This window comes from Typopeltis vanoorti, chromosome 20 (genome assembly GCF_054136105.1).
Source record: "Typopeltis vanoorti isolate ZY-2024b chromosome 20, IOZ_Tvanoo_1.0, whole genome shotgun sequence".
Classification (NCBI taxonomy): domain Eukaryota; kingdom Metazoa; phylum Arthropoda; class Arachnida; order Uropygi; family Thelyphonidae; genus Typopeltis; species Typopeltis vanoorti.
The window spans coordinates 73,343,504-73,368,827 of record NC_143568.1 but is presented as its reverse complement, the minus strand read 5'-3'; the positions used below and the strand labels follow the sequence as shown (position 1 = coordinate 73,368,827).

General features: G+C 36.8%; 1 protein-coding gene across 4 annotated transcripts in view; it reads left to right on the top strand.

Annotated features, from left to right (window-relative positions):
• The window catches only part of LOC150095560 (DNA-binding protein RFX2-like), a 663,123-nt gene that overhangs the window by 370,575 nt on the left and 267,224 nt on the right, over window positions 1-25,324 (top strand). The window lies entirely within an intron of this gene.

Below are 25,324 nucleotides of genomic sequence, written 5' to 3'. Positions count from 1 at the left end.
TTACTCAACCACCTCACTTCACAATAATAAGACACATCTTCATAATCCGAAAATAAGTCTGCCAAATACTCCTTAAATTGGCAGTGATTAAGTGCACATGACTTAATAAAGTTAATACTGGCTACTACAACTTCCATAACATTTGTGAATTTAATTGATTTTGCACACAGATTTTGTTGGTGGATAATGCAGTGAAAATTTGTTAAATTTTCTGGATGGATCTGTAGTTCTATTGCTCTTTCATGAACTATTCCAATGAATCCCTTCTGTGCACCGACCATTGCAGGGGCTCCATCAGTGCATATGCCAGATTGCGAACTCCGTTTAAGCCCAAATCTCTCGAAGACTGTGTTGACTGTTTCAAATATATCTTCATCATTAGTTCTTCCTTTTAATGGCCGAAGCACCAATAATTCTTCTGTGATGTTGAAATCTGCATCAACTCCTCGAATAAATATAGCTAGTTGTGCTGTATCGGAGGCATTGGTGCTGTCATCCAAAGCGATTGAAAATGCTTCCAATCTAGCGATCTTCTCTTTTAAACTTTTTTGATATCATCAGCCATAATTTCTATCCATCGGACAACAGTACGTTTCTACAAACGAATATTCTCTAAGTCTTTTTTCTTTTCAGAACATATTATACTTGCAACATCCAGCAGACATTCTTTGATAAATTCTCCTTCACCAAATGACTTAGAAAGCTTTGCGATTTTTTCGCTTATCACAAAGCTGGCTTTGACAGTGCTGTGCTGCTGCGTTCTTTGCTTGTTGAACATTTGCTGCTAGGTATCCAATTTCTGTATTTCATCTTTTCGTAGTTGTCCATCAATTTTTGGGTGATCCGCATGTCTCGAAGTAAAGTGTCTCTTCAAGTTGTATTCTTTGTTGATGGATACGGATTCATTGCACAGCAAACATACAGGCAAACCTTTATTCAGAATAAAATAATAATCCTCCGTCCAGTTGTCTTGAAATTACGATTCTCTGCATTTACATTTCTTTTTTTTTGCAATACCCCTGACATTGTCCCAAATTTATAAGCGATATTCAGAACTGTCAAAGAAAACTGTCTTCTACACCGCAGGCACTGAACAGAACATCAATGCAGGCACTGAACAAAGCACAACACCAACGCAAGTACCGAACTGACATGTTGTAACACGTTCACACACACACACCTCTAGTTAAAGAGAGAAAGAGACCTTGGTTGGAGAAAACATAGTGTGTTTTGTGCAAGTCATATGACGTCAGCTTAATGTGAGTTAGTAGAACACACCGTGAATCAGACGAACTTCGCCGAAATAGATTAGGGCCGGATCTCCGGGCCAGGGGTTGCCCATATGTGACTTACACTATGACAAACTATCTGTGGTGTGTAGGGATTCACTACAGTTACAGTAAGCATCCACTGTAGTGGGCTTTTCTCTGAGTTTCTTTCAGCAGAATAGACCCACTCTGCTGGAATATTATATTTGTCATTTGCATGAGACACATGATATAATATGTTCATTCTATATCATTAGCATTAATTATAAATAACTATATTTACAGCAAGTTGTTGACCAGGAAGTTCTGATAACAGTCAGCGGTGGATTTCTTCCAGATTATAAATAAAATTTTTAATCCCAAGTATATACAAAACACACACGAATAAGAATCTACAATACAGTAGCTAAACCTACCTTACTTTATTGCAGTGAGATATGAGCAATAAAAAAACAGATGAAAGAAGAATTGAATCATCCAAAATGAAATTTCTGTGCAGAACTGAAGGAGTCACAATAACGGATAAAATGAAAAGCAGTGAAATCAGAAATAAACTTAGAATTACAAACTCTGTAAATGAAACAGTTATTTGCTATAGAGAAAAATGGAAAGAACACATACTGAGAATGAATAGAAGCAGAATACCTAAACAAATTCTAAATTACCACCCAAAAGTTACCCAATGCAGAGGAAGACCCTTAAAAAGATGTAATTGAGTAATAGGCCACTTGGCTTATAAGCCTGCAAAGGGAGAAGAAGAACAAGATCATAATTTCTGTAGTTCAGTTATTGTACCAGTCTCCTGATGTATGGACCATTTGCACTGTTTATATTACAGAAAGAATTCTTTTCTAATATTGAAACCTTTATTCCATTTTCAAAGTTTGTTTTCTTACATCTGAGTCTTGAATTTTCATCTAATATCCAGACTGTACACTATAAAAATTAGTCTCCGTGTGTTAATGCTTAAATGCTGAGAAAACATCATGTTGGCGGTTTAATGGAATATAAAAAGCACAGAGAAAGGATTATAAACTATTTTAATTCTTCCAGTATTTCGTCTCAGTAACAGAGACATCATAAGGGATACAAACTAACACTTATGGCAATCACAAGGCAACACAATACCAAATGAAATGTGAGTATAAAACTAGAAGCCTATCCAGGTAAGACAACCTCTGTGAGCATCTGTAGGAAGCCCCAGTTGTATAATTGGGATATTGAAGGATTAATGTTTCCCATATTTTGGGAACTTTCAACTGTGCATCCCGAAAGATGCACAGTTGCGTGTGGTCAGAGGAAAGTGTTCTGTGAAACTAGAAACTTGAACAGGATTGTGATCTGATTTGCCAACAGGAGAGGCCACCTCTACAGCATATCTTGAAGGAGAACTAGTTAAAAAAAGATTAAAGATAGTGGGAATTTGGGCAGGTAGACGTATTATTTGCATTACATCATTCCTTATAGCGAAAATTTCTGCGTCATCTCCAGCTTGATCAGTGATGTCGAAGAAGGGAAGTAAGTTAGATTTTTGGACATTCTAATCACCTCGGAAGATGGTCAAGCTTCTTGGAGAGGAAGGTGGAGGTTTTTAGTGGATATTAGAGTTTGAACACTTATAAATGTACCAGATGAATGTACTAAGTGGGGTAAGGGAACATTGAACCAGAGGAGGTTAAAAGAAAAGGATTCTAAATTTGGCATTCTCTTGCAGGCAATGTCAGATCACACAAAAACACAGGTTCCACCCATGAGCTGAAATGAATCATGAGGAGTATAATTTGGGCATTGAAGGTGAACTGGTTGATGTAGCTGCAATATGGGTTTCTGTTAAGACACGAGGTCTGGTTTGGATGTCCGTAACTTATGTTGAAATTTATGCCACAGATGTTCGTAAAGGGGATGTGAAAGTGATTTTTTGGGTAAGGATTTTACTGGCATGTTTGGACTATTGCACTTGGATTGATTTGTTTGGATGAATTCTCAAGGAAGATATATTTTGATTGCAGTGCCATCATTATTTTTCATTCTTGGTTTATTGTCAATGAAAGACTGGGGACATGCAGTGGGAGAAGATAGGCTTGTGAAGGTGATGCCTGTGAAGACAGTGACCAGTCCTCTTGCTATTCCATGATCTCAATAGTGCCTCCCACATACCACTACTTCCTCTCCAGGTATGACCTGGAAAAGTGTGTGGCAGTGGAATTACGAGCCAGTTGACTGCAAAGCCTTCTGACTCATTGCTGGCAGGTCAAGCACGTGTACTATCTGGTTGCCAACCTGTGGTACCACTGTTTTTGCTGATGTACCTTTGAAATGGAGGGTGTTCTGGATCTCTAAATATGTTTGACCTGCCTTGAAAAATATCTCTCATATTGCATCGATAAGAGAGGGAAATAAAAAAGCTGGAAGCCCTGCTCTGGAGAGCAAGCATAGTGTTCGCCACTTCAGGTTCCCAATAAGCAGGTTGATATACCTTACCTAGATCATCTACCACCTAGTGGGTCTAGTTGGCATTTCTTCCAACTAGGAAAGTATCCTTTTACAGTGGGAATGCCCACTATATGGCAGGGAAAGGCTGTACAGTGTGCATTTCTGTCCATTACTGGCATTGAATGCCTTTAGTATCATGAGTCTGAAGAAATAATTTATTGGTATGAGACCTAATACGGTGAGTCAGGTAAACTAGATCATGAGGGGAGAAATGATAAGAATGATTGTGTGTTCATCTAGTTCAGTCTTATTTACTGTGTGCGACAATGTCTGCTTAATTGCCAGGAGTACCAGGAAGAAAGGGGTAGATCTTGGTGAATACATTGTGGCCTCATATTATATGCATTAGTGAGACCTGACTCTCAGAAGCAGACTTACTAACTGGAATTGAGCATAAAGCATACAGTATTTTTAGGAGGGATGGCCTCCTAAAAATACTGAGGGACAATAGACTTGATAGGAGAGAAGAGATGTGCTGCTGCTAATGATATTGGATGATATGAGTCTATAAAGCTGTGATTGCAAATTAATAACAATTGTTCCCATATCTCAGAGCTTGCCCATCGGTGGTCCATTGACTTCTTTCTAAGCAGTGCAACTTAGGTTATCAAAGAATGGTTCCAGATGTGAAACCCGATATGAACAACAAAATTGTTTGTGGAAAATTAGATTAGGCCAATGTCTATAATCAATGAAACTTGAAAGTCAAGATTTTTTTTTTTCCATCAAATAGTGTTTAACTTCTGGAACAAAACATCGATGGAACAACCACTCATTAACAATTTCTTTTGTAACCCAACCTTTTTTGTTTGCCTTTCAGTGCACTGGTAACATGTTAAAATCCACACCTTTCATCACCTGCAGTCTTAGGGATCGATTAATGAGTAATGGTTTTAATATACGATCTCCTGAAGCATTGCTGCAAAATGATAATGTCACACACAATCCTTAGCTGCTTTAAAGCCACCAGTACTTTTTTGTGATTTCGCTATATGAGTTCTACTTGGCATTTTTTTCCAAAAAATACCGGTCTCATCTGGTTTCCAAACTTGATCAGGATTGTAGCCACCATTTTCAATAATTTTGAATGTTTTGAAAGAAATTCCCTAGCTGCTGGCTCATCTGCAAATGTGCTTCTCCTTTTATTTTTATATTATGAAGCGCATATCTTTTGAGAAATTTTGTAAACTAACCTGTGCCTGCAGAAAAATCACAATTGTTGTTTGATGTTGTTGGCTCTTTTTCCTGAATTATGTCATCAAACATAATTCTTTCTGTTTGATGACATTTCTGTCTAAAAGTATTACTTTTTTCTGAACAGTTTTCTATCCACATCACTAGGACCTTTTCCATCCTCACTTTTATAATGGCTCTTTTATACGAAGACGACTTGGCACCTAATTTTGTTCCATAAAGACCAGATTTTCTAATTGCCTCTTCATGGATGTTGAACTTTCTCCAGTTCCTAAAAGATTTAAAATTTGAATCTTAGTTTTTTCTAAAGAAGTAGCGTTTCTTTTCTATTCTTCTTCTGTCTAACTGAATTGTCTGACATTGCGATTAATGGGATAATGTTACAAAAATATCTAAAAATAATAATTAATTTTACTAATTTGGAAAAGTGTAAATTCAAACTAGGCTATGATCAAGGACTATACAACAGAATTTTATCATTCTGTACAATAAAAGAAAAAAATAACTGAAATGAAAACCTTAGTGAATTTGTAGAGCATCTGACACTCTAGCAAAAAGTGTCAGATGCTCTACATATAATCGAGTTGTTAAACAGTTGTTTTAGTCAAGTATGCATCCCAAGCAGACCCATTAGCACTCTAAATGACATAGCAAACTGGATGAGAGAATACAGCTGTCTAAGTTGTGTTAAACACTGCAAGCACTTCATTTGAACACCATGACTGGATGGGATGTTGGCATAAGTGCTGAAGAAATGTGCAAGGCAGTTGGCAGTTCTACAAATCTGGATTTTCAGCTCAGCACATGCATGATTTCTAATGAACAGACAAAGAGCAAGATAATTCCATTATTTATGGGTGTAACCAGAACTGATTTAACTAATTATAAACCAAAGTACTGAATTGAGCTGCTCACATCAAAATTAGCACTATGATCTATAAAGGACAGCATGATTTTATTAGTGCTAGCCCATACTGCCATCATCCTTGCAGATTTCAACTTGAACAGTACATTTATGGGGATACAAGGGTTGTAATCATTATTGTAGGCTTATGATTGATAGACTGGATGTTAACAAGAGCCTTCACCTCTATGACTGCATGCAACCTGGAAACTTCAAATCTGGAAGATGGGATCAGAGACAATCTCTGACATGAAGGAACTCTTCTCACCTCAGCCTATCAGGTACTGCTTCCTTTTTCCCACAGCCAGCACAGACCCTGTAGGACTTATAAACGCCAGAATAAACATAACTGGTAATTAGTTTACGGAATTAACAACGCATATAAAGTATATTAATTACAGTTAACTTTAATGAATAACTTCTATATTTCGGCAACGTCACATTGCCATCTTCAGGAACATAAAGATATGGTATGTGCACTCAGGAACTAACACAAAGCAAATGAGGAAGAAAGCAAGACACTAATATTGTTCCTAAAGTCCTAATGGTGCCCTCTTGCAGGCTAATTTGGTAGTCTTGGCAGTTGGGCTGAAGTTCTCATAATGAAAGTCTCCCAAATTTGGGGCAGTTTCATGCACCCAAATTTGTTGAAGTTAGGAACGTTTTTTAGAGCTGCTGAAGATTCTTTGAATAATCTTTCATATTTAAACTTGCTGTGATGAATTATTTTTGTTTTCTTCCAACGAATTTTATGGTGGGTATCTAAGGCATGGTCTGCCAGCCCAGAGCGGCTGTACTGGTGAAACCAGATGTAGTCTTGGTGTTCTGAAATCCTGATTTGTTGTTCTGCCTGTTTGGCCAAAGTAGGACAATTTGCAGCTGCAAGGGACCTGGTATACACCAGGTAGGTCTAGGGGAAGTGGTTGGTCTTTGGTAGAGTGGATAAGGGATGCTAACTTTTTATATGGTCTGTAACAGGAAGTAAGGTCATATTTTTTGAGGATATTGGTTATTTTCTCAGAGGTGCCCTGGATGTAGGGGATGGTGATGGACTTGGTGTAATCTTTATTGTGGAGGGGGGGGAGGGGGGGTTGTGGTTTACAGGTTTTAGTATTTTTTGGATTTTTTTTGGGGTTATAGCCATTGGCTAAGAAAGTGTTGAGGATGTGGTTTAGTTCAATAGTCAGGGCCTTGTCATCTGAGCAGATTAATTTTGCCCTGTTATATAGTGTTTTTATCATATTGTTGTGAGAGGGGGGGGGATTGCTGGTGAATGTATCTGCCAGTGTGGGTGGGTTTTCTGTAAACAGAGAAAACCAAAGATCCATCAAGCTGGCGGGTGATTAAAGTGTCTAGGAAGGGGAGGGTGTTGTTTTCCTCTTTTTCTAAGGTGAACTGGAATCTGGGGTGTTGGTTGTTTAAGTGTGTTAGGAAGGAGTGGAGTGTGTCTGAGCCATGTGGCCAAATAGCAAACACATCATCCACATAACGAAGCCAAATAGTAGGTTTTTGTGGGGCGGAGTTCATCGGCAAGAAAGGAATTCGAAAAAATACGTAGTCGGCACGTGAAAAAATACGAAAACCTGACAAAGACTTCTACTTCCATACCCCAGCCACCACTCAACACTGTAGTCAACCTCTCGTCGGCAGTTTTAAAGCCTGAAGCACTCACTGCACTCACGTGGTCACAATTTTGCCCTAGCTCCTAAAAGGATACCTGCTGAAGAAATCATGATCCAAATAGAGCGTGGAATTCGCAACCTGCCTAACCATATCGCCAACAACGTAAGACTGGATGTAGTCGGTGTTCTCACTAAAGCCAAACCACCAAAATCCAACTTATCCAAAAACGAATATACAGCCCTACAAGAATTGAAAAACAACAAAAAAATAGTAATCACCAAAGCTGATAAGGGAAGCGCCACTGTGGTACTCAATCAAAAAGACTACAAAGGTAAGCTAAATTCTTTAGTACTAGACCGTACTACTTACCTCCTCATTGAATATAATCCGACCAGCTCCCAGATTAGAACTATCCACAGAGTCCTTAAGAAAGTCACTTCTTGGCCTATGGAAGTCACCAACAAACTTAAACCTTATAACTCTAGACCCTCCCCGATTATATGGACTCCCAAAAATACATAAACAAAATGTGCCATTGCGTCCCATAGTGGATGGCATTGAATCCCCCCACATATAAATTAGCCAAACATTTAGCCAAAACGCTCACACACTACACTGGCAACACACCATCACACATAAAAAAACTCAGCCCACTTTAAAGCCAGTATAGAAAACCTCACACTCCAACACACTGACATAATGGTCAGTTTTGACGTCTCCTCCCTATTCACTAATGTCCCACTCAAAGAAACCCTTGAGCTCATCCAAGCCAAGTTTCCTCCTGATATCTCAGCCCTATTTCAGTTCACAATCAACTCAGGCTATTTCATTTGGCAAGGAAAGTTCCACAAACAGATAGAGGGGACAGTCATGGGTTCACCACTTTCCCCACCCTTGGCCAATTTCTTTATGGAGACATTTGAAGAGAAAGCTTTAAACTCTGCCCCACAAAAACCCACTATTTGGCTTCGTTATGTGGATGATGTGTTTGCTATTTGGCCACATGGCTCAGACACACTCCACTCCTTCCTAACACACTTAAACAACCAACACCCCAGAGTCCAGTTCATCTTAGAAAAAGAGGAAAACAACACCCTCCCCTTCCTAGACACTTTAATCACCTGCCAGCTTGATGGATCTTTGGTTTTCTCTGTTTACAGAAAACCCACCCACACTGGCAGATACATTCACCAGCAATTCCCCCCCCCCCCACTCACAACAATATGGGGTGATAAAAACACTATATAACAGGGCAAAATTAATCTGCTCAGATGACAAGGCCCTGACTATTGAACTAAATCACATCCTCAACACTTTCTTAGCCAATGGCTATAACCCCAAAAAAAATCCAAAAAATACTAAAACCTGTAAACCACAACCCCCCCTCCCCCCCCCTCCACAATAAAGATTACACCAAGTCCATCACCATCCCCTACATCCAGGGCACCTCTGAGAAAATAACCAATATCCTCAAAAAATATGACCTTACTTCCTGTTACAGACCATATAAAAAGTTAGCATCCCTTATCCACTCTACCAAAGACCAACCACTTCCCCTAGACCTACCTGGTGTATACCAGGTCCCTTGCAGCTGCAAATTGTCCTACTTTGGCCAAACAGGCAGAACAACAAATCAGGATTTCAGAACACCAAGACTACATCTGGTTTCACCAGTACAGCCGCTCTGGACTGGCAGACCATGCCTTAGATACCCACCATAAAATTCGTTGGAAGAAAACAAAAATAATTCATCGCAGCAAGTTTAAATACGAAAGATTATTCAAAGAATCTTCAGCAGCTCTAAAAAACGTTCCTAACCTCAACAATTTGGGTGCATGAAACTGCCCCAAATTTGGGAGACTTTCATTATGAGAACTTCAGCCCAACTGACAAGACTACCAAATTAGCCCGCAAGAGGGCACCATTAGGACTTTAGGAACAATATTAGTTTCTTGCTTTCTTCCTCATTTGCTTTGTGTTAGTTCCTGAGTGCACATACCATATCTTTATGTTCCTGAAGATGGCAATGTGACGTTGCCGAAATATAGAAGTTATTCATTAAAGTTACCTTTAATTAATATACTTTATATGCGTTGTTAATTCCGTAAACTAATTACCAGTTATGTCTAATCAACGTATAAGTCTTGCTACTAGAGCCAGAATAAACAGCTTCCCAATACCCCTATGCAATCTCAGGAAAGCCAACTGGGCAAAATTTACTGAATTCATTGAAAACAAAACAACGTCAACATAATCCTACCTACAGTTAACTATGAAAGAGTGACTAAACTTCTCATAGCATTTGGCAAAAGACACATCCTGAGAGGGTTTAGAAAGATATACACACCGTGTTGGTCAACTGAGTAGTATTCGTCTGGCAGAGTATGAACAACAGAACCATCCAAGATAGTGCTTCTACTCTCTTAAGGTCCTTGGATGATGGTAGAAGAGCTTGCAGACATGTAGAAATGAACAATATCAACTTTCGAGGTCAAGTTGTTAGGCTTGGTCACTGCTCCATTGACTGGGAGGCACGAGCACTCCAAACAGAACTAAAGGAAAAGTAAACCTAAACAGTATTGCAAAATCTTATCACAGAAAGTTGAACCCAGAATTCTCACAGATACCAAAAAAGAGATTCATTGTCTTTACAAAAAAAAATTTTCCTGTCTTGTCCTACATCTATGACAGACTCCAATCCAGTAATTCTAGATGAAATTAATGCAGCCCTCAAACTAATTAAAACAAGTAAAGCGCTTGCCATCGATGACATCCTTCCAGATCTTCTTACTCATCTTGGCCTAAGAGCAATAACCTGGTTATCTAATTTCTTCTCCTCAATAATAAATGATGAACAACTCCCAAAACTTTGGCATGAATCAAAGATAATCCTTGCCTAAACCCAATAAGTCAGCTGTTTACTCTAACAACTGCTGCCTTTTGGCATTGCTCTACACTCCTTACAAACCTTTTGGGAAGGATTATCTTCTATAGGATTTCCAAAAAAGAAGCCATCTTACCCATTAAACAGGCTGAGTTTAGACATGGTAGAAGATGCTGTGACCAGGCCTTCATATCTCACATATAATCTGGATACCAAAAGGGTTTATTAATAGTTACTGCCTTCATAGACCTAACATCAGCATATGACACCATCTGGAAGAAAGTTTTACTCTATAAAACAGCCAAAAATAATCAACTTCCAGAAAACTAAAAGAATGAACCTATGCTCTAATAGGTTCATTTGAAGGTTCATTATAAATAAAGAGTCATTTGAATTCACAAAAAAAGTAGACCATTTATCCTACAGGATGGATTGCTGCAAGGTTCCCTTGGTCTATTCAATATGTACACAAGCAACTTAAGGCACCTTAAGCTCTCCTATGGTTGCCTGGTGTTTTCTACATCACTCCTCCATGTTTCGGGGGAGAGAAGAAGCTACCATCAGAGAAATAAATAAAAATCAGAAATAACATGAACCTTGCTAGACATCAAAAGATATATCTCCACCTCTGGCTTGTTGCATTACCTCCAGATCTTCCATCTGGCTTGTGGAAATACCACATGGCAATTCCCAGGGCTGGTGAAGAAGACTGGAATGAACTTCAAGCTAGTACCTGATCACAAATCCATCTGTCAAATCTTCACGATTCAATCTACCTCGACATCTCTGGAGCTAGCTAAACAAATTTAGGATTGGATAATTCTGCTGTTCTCACTTACTACATTTGTGGAGACTTTCACAGTCACTTTTTTGCATGTGTGATGCTGTGCAGAGTGTGCATCATATCACTGATGACTACCCCCATCCACTTCTTCCCTGGAGGCCTCAGGAATTTGTATTTACTCCCAGATAGCGTCATCAATTGGTTAACTGAACTATCAATCTGTATATAATTTTGCTCACTAATTTCTTGTATTTTTAGCCTAAATAAATAAATAAATAAGAAGAGCATTAGTGAAGTTTGAATGTTGGGCAATTTGGCTTGGCTTACAAACGGCATTATAATTCATCTCAGATGTTTGCTGGGGTTGAGATCAAGGCTCTGTGCGGGCCATTCAAGTTCTTCAATAGCATCCATCTCATCAAACCATTCCTGCACAGACTTTGCTTTGTGAACAGAAGCATTGTCATGTTAATACAGATAAGAGCCTGCTCTGAACTGTTACCATAAAGTTAGAAGCAAAGAATTATCTAGAATGTGTCACTAGGAGCCCAGCCTAAACCATGAAAAACAGTCCTAGACCATGGTGCCTCCTCCACCAAACTTCACAGTTGGCACAACGTGTTCGGGAAGGCAGCTTTCTCCTGGCATCTGCTAAATCCAGAGAGACTCATCCGTTAGATTGCCAGATGGTGAAGTGTGAAGCAGTAGAAACATTCTCTGAAATACATTTTCACTGCTCCAGAGTCCAATGGTAGTGATCTTTACACCATTCCATCCAGCACCTGGCATTGCTTTTGCTGATGTTAGTTTTGTGTGCAGACATGGAAACCCATGTTCTTCAGCTCCTGACGAATAGTTGTGGTCCTCGTGTTGCTTGCAGAGACATTTTGGAACTTAGCAGTCAGTGTTTCAACTAAGGATGGGAATTCTACTTTTGAGAGAAACTTGTGACATGAAATTTAGAAATATCAACATGTTAGCACAAGAAAAGTATATTTAATATATTGCCAGATATTTCAGTTTGAAAATAACAAACTATCATCAGTGGCTTGACAGGAAACAGTTTTTTACAAGGTAGAATACAAACAATTGATCATTCAAAATTAGAATGAGCTGCATGATGTTACATTGCTAATCATGATATCATTTCACTGAAGAAAGGTAAACATAAGAGTGCAGAAATAAATTACAATGTCATACAAAAACTTAATTTATAAAATCACATTAAAGGTATCATTAGACAGATGTAGTATCTAGAAGGTCTTAATTAAAAGCAGAAGGAAGTGGCTGTGGGAAGTCTGCTTTCCCTGCTCTAGCCAACTTTTATTTAGAACATTTGGAAGACATCCTTTTTTCATCTATATACCTTCAACCTTCATTTTGGGTTAGATATATAGATGACATTTTTGCAGTGCGGCCTCACAAAAGAGATTCCTTACCTTCCTTTTTTTAGCCAAAATTACTACTTTATGCCCCATATCAAGTTAACCATGGAAATTGAAAAAGACAAAAATTATCCTTTTTAGACATCCTTCTCATCCGCTCACTAGTTTAACAACATCTGTTTACAGAAAACCCACTTTTACTGAACATTACATTCTCAAACAATCTGTTCATCAACTTCTCAAAAGAGAGGAATCATAAAATGTTTAATTCAACGAGCTAGAACTAATTGTTCAACTCCCCATCATTTACAGAAAGAACTTTATACTATCAAACAACACATGAAATTAAATGGCTTCTCCCAAAGGACAACACAACACCTGTTCGAATCCTACAAGCCAAACCAAAGAATCAATACGTCAACTTCCAATCCCACATATCTCCGGAATTTCAGAACCCATTTCAAAAATTCTGAAGAAATATATTCTAACAGCTACTTATATTCCGATCCTATTTCCGATCGTCTAAAGATAAACACTCAACTATATCTCTTCCTGGTGTATACCAAGTTCCATGTGACTGTCATCTTTCTTACTCTGGACAAACTGGACGCTATAGATAAAAGAATACAAAAACATCAATCTTATATTCTTCACAACAAATCCGATAAGTCTGGATTGGCACAACACGGAATAGAGATAAACCACAGCATTCTCTGGTCTAAAACTTGCCTTCTATACAGATGTTGGTATAAATTCGAATGCCTATTCAAAGAGAGTACTGAGGCCTTACTTCAACGCCCTAACTTAAAAATATATGGGAAAGTTTGATCTCAATACATTTATTATTTTTTTTAAATTAAGATCTTCTAGATACTACATGTCTAATGATATTTTTAATATGATTTTATAAATTACGTTTCTTGTGTGACATTGTAATTTATTTCTGCACTCTTGTGTTTACCTTTCTTCAGTGAAATGATATCGTGATTAACGATTTAATATCATGCGACTCATTCTAATTTTGAATGATCAATTGTTTGTATTCTACCTTGTAAAAAATACTTTTCTTGTGCTGATGTGTTGATATTTCTTAAGGACCAGAAATTTTTTCACCCCATATGCTTCAGCACTTGGCAGTCCTTCACAGTGATTTTATGTGCACATCCAGGTTATGATTGTGCTGTTGTTGCACATAGGTGTATCCACTTCACAACACCATCACTTACAGTTGATCATGGTAGAAACTTCCCAAACCAAATTGTTGCAGAAATGGCATCTTATGATAGTGTCACTTTGAAAATTACTGTTCTTCAGTGCAACCCCTTTTAATGTTAATATTTGTCTATGAAAATTGTAAGGCTGTGTATTTCCTATTATACCTGTATAAGAAAAACTACTTGCCCAAGCATTAATTTTTTTTCCTCGGGTTTTTTTTTTTTTTTTTTTTTTAATGACATGTCCCAATAAGTCATAAAGTGATAAATGGTATTGTATCAATGATTGATGAACATTTTCATTGTGCAAGAACAATAACCATTCCAAAAAAGAGAAGTCAATATATTATAAGAGTAGGAAGAATCATGAAAACAACATTAATTTTTATTAATATATAACTTGCTACATTAATTTTTTTGTTACTGAAATCCTTTTTCAATTTCGAAATCCATATATCAAAATCGTGTTAATCAAATCTAATAATCAATGGTAAAAAGTACAATTCGTCCCTGATCGATTACTGTACTAATAGTTCGTTTTATATGGTGCTCTTTTAGGAAAGATAAAAAATGAATGCAAAGTAAATGTTTAACAAATGCTTGTACCTACATTATTTACTGCAATTTTTTATCAAAAGAAGTTATCAAGAGTCGTTTGAACAGTTTTCGTTTTTTTTTTATCGGCATAAATTCTATGATAACAAGCAAAATGACTCTCCAGACCTCGGCAAAAAAGCAATAAAACAAAGAAAAAACACTGCAAATATAATACATGATGGTACAAATTAAGTGGATATTGAATCCAACGTTATTTTATAGCCGAATATAGAAACTACAAGAGTTTCGTGCCAAATATATAGAAACTAAAAGTTTCGGTGGTTGCAAGCATAACCAACCTTATGGCCATAGTAAAGGTGAAGTAAGCTCCAGATCACTTAGTATTTTCCATAAATGTAAAGCACATCTCCTAGAGGACATGTATGATAAATAAGTCTTTGGCTCTCTATTGTAATACATGATGGTTTATTTATTTTCAATTACAATCTAAAAATTATTGAACAAAGAATAAAAAAAAAACTTAACCATACTATACTGACATCGGATGTCGTGGTATCTCTCAGATATAATTTACTGTCAAATATCACAAACCTTTACATAACAGTGTGGAATATCACTCGTTACATATGAATACACAGCTGTTCATTACCTCCAAGCTATTCACTGAATTGTGTGAGAATATTTTTATTAAGCATTTTGCTTGTATCCATCAGATCAGCTGCGAGCTCCTCAGGGTTAAAGATGCGTTAATCAAAACTCTTGCCACGGATATCAAGGGATTTCTGCAATTAATTTCGCCGCGATAATCAAAACCGCGTTAAGCAAGGGATACCTGTGTGTATATATACAGGGTGTTCGGGATAAATTTGACAGTTTCGTAAGGAAAAAGAAAATCTTCTTTGTATCTATTAAATTTAATGAATTGACAAAAAAACATTACAGGCAGAGTTAATTACAATACTATCAACAAGATTTACTCAAAATAACCACCATTAGCATCGATCACAGCTTCAATTCTGCTTCGGAACCTCGAACAAGCTGATGCTACAGTCTCCCTGGGAAGGGCCGCAAAAACTGTTTTAATTTTATCCATTAACTGGGCTTTTGTATTACTGGAAGTGTGATTGGTGTCTTTTTCAACTGCGCCCCATACAAAATAATCCATGGGGTTAAGGTCTGGGGAGTTTGGAGGCCAAACATTTGGACTGGTGAAGTCGTAGAAATTTTGAGACAACCATTTTTGACTTTTCCCAGAGGTGTGGCAAGGGGCCGAATCCTGCTGCCATACATACGGCCTACCATTGGCTACCCTTGTTATCCAGGGCTGGACTACAGTTAGCAACTCCACGAACAAAGCCCGAATTCCAATGCCAGGGTTCTTCAACACCTGTTCCTGCAGATTTGCGAGGAATTCTGCTGTACGAACGCAATCAGATCGTCTGCTAGGGATCTTTCTTCTTGCTACATCCTCGTAGTCACCATTGCAAGTCTCTAGTTCATGCCTGATTGTTTTTACTGTATTCAGGGAGCATTGGGCAGCAGTCGTAATATCCTTATTTTGATGGTGGGCACGAATCATCATGATACAAGTTATTCTCTTCCATGATTCAGGTGGGTTCCAGCTATCCATCCTTTCTGACATCTTGTATATGAATGAAGAAGGGTCCAAACTTTTAAATGAAGAGAAGTGTGTGTTAATACATGTAACTTACGGAAAAATATAATTAATTATAAATATGTCAAATTTATCCCGAACACCCTGTATATAATTTCCTCCTTTATATTGATACAGTCTGATTTTGTCTACAGGTATGAGGGCTGAAAAGTTCTCGGCCTAACAATAAAAAAAACAAATTTATAAATTCAATTTTTTTTTTTTTTTCAACAAAATCTCCCTTAAGATAATACATTTATTCCAGTGATTCTCCAGCACCATTATCCTGTCCCTGTAGTGGTTCTCAGTAAGATCTGCAAAATACCCTGTCATCTGTAGTAATAAATCGACACATAAAATCAGTTTTATTCTTGTTAAAACACTCCAAGCACTGTTCAGAGATTTTCATGAGATTGCGTTTTTGATCTGCTGTGAGCAAGCACGGCATCCATCTTGCGCAAAGCTTTTTCATTTGCAATTCTTCTTGCAAAATATATCCTACACATTCTTTTGAAATGCCTATAGTCTCAGCAATTTGAGGCAGTAGGCTAAATGCCTATAGCCTCAAAACTTTCAAATTCACTTTGACTTGCCGGTCATCCAATACCATATCGTGCACTTGATCAATGATTTCTGGTGTTATTACACTTTTTGGACATCCTACACGTGGATCGTCTTCAAGGCTGGTACTCAGTGGTGAGCTATAAGGGGCTCACGCGAGCCTTTGTTAAATTTTTCTCAAATTTTTGTTTACTTTTTTTTTTTTTTTTTTTTTGAAATATATTAAGCAACAAACTCATATGGTAACCTATTCGGTAATGTATAGATTATTTTGAATTATTGTTTTAACTCCTCTATAATGAAAGCGTCATTTGAAAATAAAATAAGCGCACGCGCTATCTTTACCCTTCTCCCTTCTGGTAGCCAATCGTATGGTAAAACCAGTAACCAATCAAATGTTTTATAAAAGATTTCATTCTTATTATATTTTGATAGTTAAAAAATGTTTTTCTTATGTAAGATAAATTAACACAGCTGATTGTGTGCAAATATTTCATGTTTATATCATGAAATATTTGTTTAAAAATTATAGTCTTTAGAGGTTGATTGTCCTCTTATACTTTTTGATTGGAATTTGTACACAAGCTGTATTAATAAAAAATTTTGTGTGAAATACGGCTTTTTTTTTTTCTTTTTTCTTTTTTTTTTTCCCTCGATGATGCGAGCCCTTTGTTAAAATTTCCATAGCTCACCACTGTTGGTACAGCCACGTTTAAACTCAGCAATCCATTTCTAGATTGTGGAAAAAGAAGGAGAAGAGTGCCCATAAACTTTTATTTGGTCTTAAACTTTCTTTTACAAAGAATTTTATAACTGCATGATACTCAATTTTATCCATTTCAAGGAATACAGACAACAGTTTTGCTTCAGACAACTGTATAAAACAAACTACTTGATAGAATGACTTGCAATTTCACATGGCTGCTTATGACAGATGTACCAACTTAGAGAAAAAAATCTTGCTGATAGTGTTGCCATCTATGGTCAGGCTGAGAACATTTCAAGCCACCCTCGTATTCAGCTTTGAGATTCCTTTGGTTCATCGATCTCACTCCTCAGCCTTTGAAAATGTTCTATGAATATCTTAAGGCAATAATAATAATACTGCATGCTAGATTTCTGCTGAGGACATGAACTATACATTACTATCAGGTAACCAAAAAAGTTTCTGCGGTTTTCATAATAAAAATTAATGCAAGTAGAACCCATTTGCTTCCATGATTTTCCTAGTTCATGCAAGTGTAAATGACTCATATCATTGCTAGAGCTGGCAGTGAAGCTTTACGACCGGATGCCCTTCCTGACATCAACCCTCGCCATTTATCCAGGCTTGGGACCAGATAAATGGCGAGGCTATTGAGGCTAGCTTGCCTCCTTCGGTGGCTGCATAAAAAACGAAATGACTTAGCAAGATAGAAAAGATTCACCCCTAGCCTTCGAATACTCTAATAGCATCAGGGGGAAAGAGCAAGGAGAGCAGAAAGAAGGGGAGTGACCAGTCTACAGAATAATATAACAGATGTATATTACATGAAGTAAGGCATGGTCCAGCATCTGGTACCTCGGGTTTGCCATGCCCGTACTCACTAAAGTGAGCCATTGAGGTCTCCAACAGTGACCCCACTTAAGTGGGATAAGCTGCAGAAGAAGAAGAAGATGCAAGTGTAAATGAATTGTTTCACCATTCACATTAAACATTTGTGAAAGTTCTTGACATGTTAATGTGGAATTATTTTCAACAGCAGCACGTAATTCTTCATTATCAATAATAGAGGGTCTTCCTGAACATGGTGCATCTTCAAGTGATTCATCACCAGAAACAAATTTTTTAAACCATTTCTGTGCAGTACGTTCTGCTACTGGATCTATTCCAAATGATGTACTTATCTTATGGGACATTCTGAAGCCTTCGAATGAGTTTAAATTTGTAAAGCAAATAAGGCCGAATTACACCAGGTTCGAGTCACATTTTAAAAGCGGTTCAAAGTCTCAGAAAAAGAGTACACATCAAGTTAGAGTGCACCAATTGACTGATGCATATCTATGCCTTATGATGCACATAAAAATTGTGCTCTGCAAACCACTACAAAATAAAACAAGTGGTTGCAGTGAACTCTACCGAAAATTGTGCGAAGTTTTTTGGTTATCTGATAATGTCATATTTCAATATAAATAGGCATAAATTAACATGGAGAGAACACATACTAGAATCAAGAAAAATCTTATATGTTATTTTTGATAATGATATACCGGTTATACAGAGGATTTCAAAATAAGTGAGCATTTTTTGGTTTTGAGCAGAATAAAAATGAATACTTCATTGAAAAGATAACCGTGTATGAAAGCTTCAAGTGTTTTATCTAAAGATTGCCCAATTTTTCAAATTTGATTAGCTTCTAGATATGAACTTCAAATTTACACTTAAAATTACTGGAAGAAAAGTATAAAGTTATAAAACAGGAACTAGACTTGTACAGAAAGGCTTAGATTTGGACATTATTTATATTAATTATTTAATGATGTTAACACATACCATAACAAGAATAAAATATATATAATAGTTTATTACATTCCTGATATTCTACTGGGTTTCAAAACTGGCATATTCAGAGTGAATTTGAAGTAGACCTCCAATTTTTTTGTAAATTAATGTGACCGTTCTTGGTGTTATTTGAGATTGCCTGCTAATGGTGATTCCAATAATATTTCCACAGACTTGTAACAGTTTCTATATATAACTGAAGCTTATCACATTTAACAACAGTACCAGCCATGCCATGTTTACACATCAGTAATACATGGATGCATTTAAATAATATAGATATTATAAATTATTTGATATATTTCATCCATTTGGGTAGTTAATTATGATTGGGCATAAGTTTTTCTGCTTGCTATAATTCAGGATAGTTTCCATAATTATTTGATTTAAATGTTACTTGGAGGTGCATTTTGCAGTCCAATTTGAATTCCAGCAACTTAATTTATCTTGTTTATTTTTTTTCTTGTGATTTTGTGAGTTAATACCATTAAATAAGTAATATGAAGAAGCATACATTAGAGACCCAGCAAAGTCTGAAGAAAATGTCAATAATCTCATCGAGGTAAGCCTGTGGAGAAGTTGTCTGGAAGAATTAAAAAAATCAGAACTCCATGATGGATGTGGAATATAAAGAGGTTGTCCTGGATAAAAAGAAATTAAATCTAAAAATCGAAATCTAAAGTTCCTCATGTACCATTCAAAATATAAGAAAGCAATGGATAAAAGTAGCTAAACTTGAAGCATGGGAGGAAGAAAAGGAATACAGAAAACAAATATCATGGAGATGGAAAAAAAGTTTTGAAGGCCATCTAATAAAGCTTGTAAATCAAGAAAAAAAAAGTACAGCAAAGAAATTAGAGATGATTATGGTCACATAAAAAATAAGTTCTTGTTGTAAGCACACGTACTTTGAAAATTGTCAAAGAAAAAATTAAGCAGCGACAAGATTAAATGAAAGTAGTCTTATGCGTTACAAAGTCACAAGTTGGCCAACATAAGAGAAAAATCAGTCCAGAAAAATCCTGGTTGGAAAATGTGAAATTTCCAAATCCTTATTGATTTAGGAATTTCATATTCATCCATTTGCCAATGCCTGTGAAGACTTCTGCTTATAAACTCATCATATTCCAACTTCCAAAGGGCATTGACAATTAGCCTGATAAAGGGCACGATATTCTGAGTCAGTATTTTTAGGGAACTCTTAGGGGACCCACCCCAAATGTGAGAGCAGTATTCAATAGTTGGGCAGATTTGTATAAAGTTAGCAACTGTTCATAGATCAAGTTAACGCTATGAGGAAAAGAAAAATCCTAGTTTTTTGGAAGCTCCTCAGGTTCCAAATAGTTATGTTGAGGGAATGAATGCATTACTGTACATATCCCAGAATGTTTATACTAAGAAAGGCTTGATGTCAGGGTAATTCCAGGAAGAGAAATATTATCTTGCTTAGAGATTTGAGTGTTGTCAAGGTTAATGCTGGAAGAAAATAGTTCTTCTCTGTGGGGAATAAGACAGAACTGGATTTTGCTAGCTTTGAAATTGATGAGGTTATCTGAGCCCTATTGTTGATGGATGGCTTAGAGATTAGAATTGAGGATAGTTGAGGTGATTTGTATAGTTTAAGGTTTGTCAAATGAAAGGAAGGAGAGAAGTGTCCTGTCATCTGTGAAACTGTGTATTGAGTTAGTGGTCAACTGAAGTCAGTTGTTGGAAGATTTTTCCACTTGGTTATACTATAAATTAAAAATACCAAGAAATTATATACTTGGTTTAATCCTTTTCCAAGTGTAAGCAAACAGTTTGTGCCTGAAATATAATCAGGACAAGGACAACTCGTATGTAGAAGCTAATGACTTCACATCACTTGCCTTAGTATCCCATAATGCAAAGTGCATATCCTTAGGGATATGTATAATGCTATGTATTATTCATATGCATAATGTTATGCATTATGGCATCTACAAAAGGAAGAGAGTTGGGAGCAAACAGAATCTTTTCAACCCTAGCATTAATTGTTTAGTCAGATGATAAGGAGCCACCCACCATCACACAGAGTTTGCATCCAGTCAAAAAGCTCACAATACAATTACAGAAGTCACGAGATAGACCAAATGATAGGGACTTGCTTAATAGGCCTTTGTGCCAGACACTTTGGAGATATCAAGTGCAACCACTCAAGATTCACCAAACTTCTTCTCATTACTTCAGAGAGGACTGAGGTGGGTGAGATATGGCAATAGTTTAATGGTAGAGTGATTTGTCACCTTTCTTGGGAATGGGCTAAACATAGGCCAATTTCCAAGTTTATGAGGTTAGATACCAGTGGAGTAAGAACACATAAGCAGGAGTCATTTCTGGTGCACAAACCTTCAGGACAATTGGAGAATGCTGTCAAGACCAAGACTTCTGTGTGTCTGATTTGGACAATATTCTTCTGATCTCTTTCTGGCAGAAGGACAGAGGAGGCATTGATTATTCTACATCTGGAATGATTCGATATATTAATCATGACCTGTTTATTGGAGGCAAAGTGTAAAGCCAGGAGATTGGTTTTGTGGATGATGTTGCAATGGAGCCCTCCAGGTGTGACAAGGTGGAATGAGTATTAGGCAAAAATTACAACCAATATGATACAAATTTCTTGCTGTTTGCTTTTTCAAACTTTATATTTTGGAGAAGTGTTGACAGTTTTATTGCAACTACTTCGAGCTTGAGTATAAGCACTAAAGAAAGATGAAGTTTTTGATGAAAGCCAGTTGTGGCATGCTTGATTTTTTGCTCGTACAGCCTTGGCACACCTTTTGGAGAACCAAGGCTTAAATAGGGGACAGCATGGAAACATGCCAGTAAAGATTACTTTGGTGGGTTGGAAGGAAGCACTATTATAATGTTAGACTATCTTGTTTAGGAGTGGCTGACTGAGCTTTGTTCCATGGGAGAGGAACAAACACTAGATTGTTGTCTGTGAATACCTAGGGGACCCCGCTATATTCACTGTGTACTACTTGGAAGGGTCACTAGTGGGGAAGAGATGTAGGATGTCTGTGGAGTGTTTAGGGTTGTCTAGTAGGCATGCAAACAATTTATGTAAGGTTGTTAGTAAGAGCAAATGCCTCAGCATTTCTGCCTGCTTGGTCTATGCAACTAGAGGAGAAGAGCCAGTTAGAATGGTGAAAATTAAAATCTCCTAGGAGGATAATTTTGCTGTTAGCAAAATGGGATTAGAGAAAATAAGTGTTTAAGCTCAGAGTGGTCAGTGGGAGACAAGCAAATGAATTTGAGCGAGTGAGGCAGGAAAGTTTTCAATTAAAGAACGTCAAAGTCAAGTAATTCTAGGTTGGGGAAGTACTCTTTGTCAAGGTAGGTCAAAGCAAAGCAGATATATGCACAGATGCCGCTGTTGGCTCAAAAGTTGTTAAAGAGTCTGCAGTGGAAAGTTGAGATGAATAGTATTTGGAGGGTAAGTTTGGGTTTCTGGTAGGAAATTATTCTTTACATTTTTTGCTAGTGGTAGTGTTATAAGAAGTTCCATTCGCAACCTTTATAACCAATTGCAGTGCTCCCTCACTATACGAAACAGCAAGTCATCAAGAAGATGCTAGAAGTTATTGTTATTACAATGATAAAATTCAAAGCCATGGAGTGTGGTGGTTGTTTCTTCCTTTTGTGATGTCATCTGTTGGTATATTCTTCTTATATCTCCTTCAGAAAATAAGTATTGAGTCACAGAGATAGTTTGCTATATTAAAATTCATGAAACATGAATATTAATATAGCAATTTTAATAATCTTTTTCTTGCCACAACATCCACAAAAATATTAAACGCCATTCAAATATTCTTTTATTGATGCTAAAAACTCAGTCATAGAGATTCTGGAAGTTTCATTGTAAAAATGTTCTTTTTAATGATAGTTGGCAGTCCTACATTTCTATTACTTTCTTTTCGCTGAAAGAATTTTTTTCTTGGTCACCTTTCTTATTATATTGGAACTCATATTATGTCACTTGGGTTTTACTCAAAAACCACACCAACTGATTGCATTTCATGATATATTTCACAATTTCAGTTTCTTCTCTGAAGTCAAGCAGTCTTCTATTATCCAGAATTGACACTTGCTTTGTTGAGAGGTTTTATGCATAAAATTTTATACTTTTTTGAAACGTTGTACTACTCTCTCCTCTAATATTTTACCAGTTGTGACTCTTGTGTGATTTGAACCTTGACGTAAAGATAAGGAAGTCATTTTGCCTCTTTACAAGGTCTTGATGAGACCTCACTTGGACTGTTGCATGCAGGTCTGGTCTGATTTTTGTGGTGATTCTGATACAGTGGAGAGAATGCAAAGTATTTTACAATCCTGATATCAAAAATGATATCAGGATTGTGAAATGCGGATTATAAGACAGATTGATTATTTGTACACTGCAGACACTAGTAAACAGGAGAAAGAGGAGTGATATGATTGAGACTTACAAACTTCTCAAAGGGTTATACAGAATTTCAGTAGATCGAATTTTTCATTTTATGGAGGATTGGGAAAGGATGCTAGGGCATCCTTGGAAGTTGAGAATGAATGCTGTCAAGAAGGGATTGAGAGCTAGATTTTTCTGTCATAGAGTGGTGCATGATTTGATTGGCTCGTCATTGAATGTTTTGTGTGTGTGTGCAAGTAGCATTGAATGAACTCAAGGACAGGTATGACTGTCGTGCAAATAGTAGAGCCTCCCTCTATGAGTTCCTGACTCCCTGGAGGTCTCTCTCTTAATAATAATAATTTCTGAGTGTACTATTTCTTTAACCCTGGCATAACACAACATGAAAAAAAAAAAAAAAAATGCAAATAGACAAAGTACTTGATAAAGCATTTGTCACAAACATTTTGAGCATTAAATTTTGCAACTAACATACTTGAAGAAGTTTAGTTTGATATCTAAGCCATTTTGCGACTGCTTTAAATTATGGGTATAAGAATTATTAACATCAGACCAACATGGAATCAAAACACTCAGCATGCCTTAAACTTATTCACAACTACCACGCTCTCAAAGCAGTGTGTCAGGAATCAATATAGAATGTTCTGTATTGATAAAATATTCCTTATTAAGTTTATTTGTTGATGCAAAACGAACATTTAGGTCTGAAGGATAAATCAGTTACACCTTCTTAGAAGCATAACAGCAGGAATTCTGGTGGGCATTTATTTATAATTTAGCCTACCATCCTTGAAGTTGCTAATATTGTAATTGGCAAAGAAAGACTTCCTTCTTTTCATCTGTGTAAACTCACAATTTAGTCATTTTCTAGGTACTGCAAAATTACCCAGGTTTTCTCTCTCTTGAGCTTCTGTAGTGCAGTCAGTATAGACGAAGCCCCTTTGGTTGGAAAGACCTGGTTCAATTACCATCAGCAACGTGAGGAACCTTTATCTGGTCTCTTTCGACTAAAGGTGAGTTAGCTAGTCTCATACAGAGGTAGGAGATTTTTTTCACTCTGAAACTCGGGTTTTCCATCCCCCCAGAACAGGCAAACTAGCCCCTTGAACATACATGGATTACAGTCATGAATATGTCCCAAGCCCGGAAAAAATTGGGGAAAGCAGTGGTAAAACTACCCTATAAAAATCTCACCAGGAATACTTTGTGGGCAGTATTTGCAAAGTCACCTACGGTCAGAAATGACCGAAAGGGAAAACCAGTTCTCTCTTTTTGTTTATAATAATCAAATCGATATTGTAATGATTTGCCTGTAGGAAACAACAGAATAAAGATATCATAGAGAATCCTCTGTTACTTACCACTCATGTTTTTTTTTTTATTGTTCTTTCTTAGAATAATTGGTTTTTTATAGTATATTATTGCTGATTTTTGTGCATTTATTGTTTTTCGTATCTTTTCTAATATTTGGTGGTAATACTGTCATGTTAAAGTAGTACAATAAAATGGCACCAAAATGTAGCAATAAACAGGAAGGCTAGTCTGCATAGTGAAATTATAAACAAACAAGCTTGTCCCAGTGAACAAAATCATTCCATTCAGTAACTAATAAGGAATTTTGGAAATGTTTAGACTATAGCAAATTGTTAGATGGAAGACATGCAAATTGGAAAAAAGTCATAAAGTGATTAGAGCAGCATCAGGAGGGCAACATGAAAGATAAGTAGCAAAAGAAGAAACAACATAGCATAAATCAGGTAAGTGATTGCATAATGATAATAAACAGCATGGATTTACTAAAGGAAGGTCATTTGAATAGCGTGCT